This window comes from Suncus etruscus, chromosome 5 (genome assembly GCF_024139225.1).
Source record: "Suncus etruscus isolate mSunEtr1 chromosome 5, mSunEtr1.pri.cur, whole genome shotgun sequence".
NCBI classification, from domain to species: domain Eukaryota; kingdom Metazoa; phylum Chordata; class Mammalia; order Eulipotyphla; family Soricidae; genus Suncus; species Suncus etruscus.
This window is the reverse complement of record NC_064852.1, coordinates 28,671,163-28,675,338: the sequence shown is the minus strand read 5'-3', so window position 1 is coordinate 28,675,338 and position 4,176 is coordinate 28,671,163. Positions and strand designations below refer to the sequence as shown.

Genomic DNA, 4,176 nt, shown 5'->3' with positions numbered 1-4,176 from the left:
CTCATATAGAAAAACCCTGGGAGCCAAACAATTTAAACACTTCAGTGACTCATGTAATATATTTGAATTTCCATAAGCTCTGATCTGGAAAATGAGCATAATAATTTGAAAACTTGTAAAGTCTAAATGAGTTAAGTTACTGGAAGTGCCTAATACATAGCACCTGACTTGGCAGTGCCTGAAAATATAATACATAATTGTTCCCTCCTTTTCTGTGAGCATATCATTTGGTTTCTTAACTTCTCCAACTCCCCAGTGAAACTCTAAACAGGCTGGTATTCATCCCAAAAATTTGTTTGCTATGACCACTTTCAAAAGTAGAATTTCTTGGCCTAGAATGGCTTTTCTTCCAAGGTGGCAAAGCATATGATCTGCTTAAATCTGCTTAGGAAATAATTTGATCCAATATGTCATTACTCTGTCTATACATAACATGTGGATGAAAGTAACCCTCTCAGCTTCAAATTGAAAACAATTAAGAGTGAAAGAAAAAAATAATTAGATGAAAAGTAGTCTGAATTTTAGTAACAGATCTGTTTTTACTAACCTGCTTTGATGGCCAACCAGAAGACAACCATTTGTTCTAATTGTCCATTTACCATCAGTACTGTAATTCTTCTTTATTCTCTTCATTATGCCAGTCACAAACCTATTTGAAAACATCTCCTAAAATGAAGAGCCTTTGTGGTATAAATATTACACTGTTCTTGTAAACTGGAAATGGGAATTGCATGTTCCTAAGACCTCAGGAAAAAACAACAGTTCCATAATCAGCACCTGAACTATATATTCTAATTTAAACTACACCTTAAACTACTCAAATTATCTGTAGTCTTAGGTTCTACAAAATTAATTAAATCCTAACACCAAATTTCAATAATTTAATCGACCTTTAGGACAATCACCCATTATTACCCAAGAAAAACTTCATGAAATTGGCTCTGCTGCAGCTGTGAATTCCCCCACACTGAAGAGTTTCTGACTGCTCAGCAACAGAGGTGATCTGGTCCCGCCCACAAAGGGTGGAACCAAAGGAATGCAGCTACTCCTCTTCACTTTGTGGCCACTAACATCTCCTAGCCAATGAATCCCAGAACACCACACTACAAATGAGACAATGGGAAGACAGTGCAGGCCTCCACCATGCATAGAGAATAAAGATGGCAGCCCTGATTACCTAAAAAGTGCCAAACACTTATTTAGCCTCTCAAATTAGAAGTTGAGAGAAGCAATATAGAGAATCCTCATAGAACTCAAATAAAGCATTGAACAAACTGATCGAACCACAAATAAGAATCAAGAGGATCTTAAAATAGAAATAAAAATCTCCAAACTGAAATAACAGAACTGAAAAACTTGGTAGGTGAAATGAAAAACTCAAGAGAGAACCTCTCTGAGAGAGTAACAGAGCTGAGGACAGAATCAGTTATCTAGAAGGTAAGATGCATAACAACTTCATAAAACAGAAGAGATTGGAAAAGAGCCTTAAAATAAATGATCAATAAAAAATGGGAAAAAAATAAATGATCAGACAATGGGAAAAATCCTCAAAGAATGTGAACAGATGAAAATAGAAGTTTTTGATAAATTCAAAAAAAACAACATAAGAATCTTTGGAGTCTCAGAGACCCAGTAAGAAAATCCCCAGGAAGAATCAACAGTTAAGGACATCATTGCAGAGAAACTTCCAAAGCTAAAGACTGCCTGCAACCACATCCTGCATTCCCGAAGAGTATCAGTTAAAAGAAACCCAAAGAAAAACACCCCCAAAATACTTACCTGGCAGGGGAGATACCATGATCACAAAGGTGGTTTCCCCAGGGCGAGGCTCACCCATTGCACTCCGGGTGTGCTGACCCCTGCGATTTCCCCAAATGTGGGAAACTTGACTGCATAATTTGTGGTAGTGGGGGACTGTGTTCGCGCTCTCCCCTTAAAAAAAAAAAGAAAAAGAAAAACACCCCAAAACACATCCTAGTCACAATGACAAGTCCCACAGATAGAGATAGAATACTGAAAGCAACAAAAAAGGTAATTACATTTAAAGGCACATCCTTTAAAATTTATAGCATACCTGTCACAAGAAACCCTCAAGGCTAGAAAGCAATGGTAAGATATAGTGACAAAACTCAATTAAATGAATGCTACACCTAGAATACTGCACCCAGCCAGGATAAAAGTCATGTTTGAAAGAAACATACATAGCTTCATGGACAAACAACAACTCAGAAACTTTACAGAATTAAACCATCCTTAAAAGAAAAACTTAAAAGACAAGACCAAGAAGAATACTAAATTACTAAATAAAGATGACATTAAGTCCCTTGAAAAAAATATGGGCCCGGAGAGATAGCACAGCGACGTTTGCCTTGCAAGCAGCCGATCCAGGACCAAAGGTGGTTGGTTCGAATCCCGGTGTCCCATATGGTCCCCCGAGCCTGCCAGGAGCTATTTCTGAGCAGACAGCCAGGAGTAACCCCTGAGCACTGCTGGGTGTGGCCCAAAAACCAAAAAAAAAAAAAAAAAAAAAAAGAAAGAAAATTACAGGTATCTCTTTTGACATCAATGGACTAAATGCATCAGTTAAGAGACACAGAGTGGCAAAATGGATCAAAAAGCTGATCCAACATTCTGCTGCCTATGAGAAACACACCTGAATAGTCAGAACAAAGATAGACTCAATTAGATGACAATTATCCAAGCAAACAATTCCCTTACAAAAGCTGGAGTGGATGGGATCTGAAGTGATAGCACAGTGGTAAGGCATTAGCCTTGCATGTGGCTGACCCAGGATGTATCTCAGTTTGATCCTCAATTTTTACTGTGCCTCTGCAAAAAAAAAAAAAAAAAAAAAAAGCACAAATTAAAAAAAAAATTTTTTGTAATTGTTGTTGCTTGTTTTTTTCTTTGGTTTGCCTTTTTTTTTTTCCTGTGCTTTGATTTGTCTTTATTTTGGGACATTGGTTAGGTTTTGGTTGTTGTCTTTATTGCTGTGGTGCTTTTCAGGGTTTTTTGTTTGTTGGTTGGTTTGTTTTTGTTTTTTTGGGGGGATTGATTTTTTTGTATTATTTTTTTTATTTTCCTTCCTTTTTCCCTTTCTTAAACTGATTTTAATAATCTCTAGAAGGACTCCTCCCATTTTTTGCTTGTTTGAATTTTTGCCCACTTTTTTCTTTTTCTTTTTTTTCTTACCTTCAAACAGAACCATATAACTTGAATTATCTTGTCCTGCCTCATAAATTGAGGGGGGAAATAATGAAGGGGCACCCAGACCAAACAGTCATATGAACATTGGGTAGAAATAAAAAATGATCAGACTTAAACACCAAATAAAAGCCAACTATAACAGAATCAATACCCAATCTACAACAAGCTAGACACAGAAGGGACCACTTATACTAGCAGCCTGGGGGGCAAAGAAGGGGTGATATGGGATGCACACTGGGAACAAGGGTAGAGGGAGGACAGCTTTGGTGGTGGGAATGCCCCTAATTCAATGTCACTATGTACTTAAAATACTACTGTGAATGATTTGTAGTCCACTTTGGTCAAAATAAAAATTATTGGGGCCAGAGAGATAGCATGGAGGTAAGGCATTTACCTTGCATGCAGTAGGATGGTGGTTCAAATTCCGGCATCCCATATGGTCCCCCAAGCCTGCCAGGAGCAATTTCTGAGCATGGAGCCAGGAGTAACCCCTGAGCACTGGCGGGTGTGATCCCCTAAAAAAACAAACAAAAAATTATTAATAAAAAAATAATAAAACAAAAAATTCAAATCCTCAAAAACCCAAACAAGCAAAAACAAAAACAAACAAACAAATAAAAAATCTGAAAATCACCACAACAATAAAGACGATAACCAACACTAACAATGGTCCCGAAATAAAGACAAATCAAAGCACAGGGAAAAGAATTACCAAAAAAATAATTTGTGCTATTGTTTTGCATAGGCACAGTAAAAATTGGAGAATTCTCCTGGCCTAAGAGATACAGGGTTTCTCTGCCCTTGAATTATACTGTCATGGGTATAACTACAGACTCCATACATGCTCTTTTACTCTCCCCTAGATCCTTTTGTGATGTCTGGAAGTTTTCTGCTCCATCATGGATGATAAAATCAGGCCTCTGTAGCTACTGGTCTTAGTATTTGCACTGCTTTTTTTAAAAAGCCAAT

The 4,176-nt window shown here is 37.3% G+C and overlaps 1 non-coding gene across 1 annotated transcript; it reads left to right on the top strand.

The window, feature by feature from the left end:
• The first annotated feature begins 1,771 nt into the window (after positions 1–1,771).
• Positions 1,772–1,935, top strand: LOC126010627 (U1 spliceosomal RNA). Its single transcript, XR_007496646.1, has one exon. It is a non-coding gene; the product is annotated as a U1 spliceosomal RNA (small nuclear RNA).
• Positions 1,936–4,176: the final 2,241 nt, after the last annotated feature.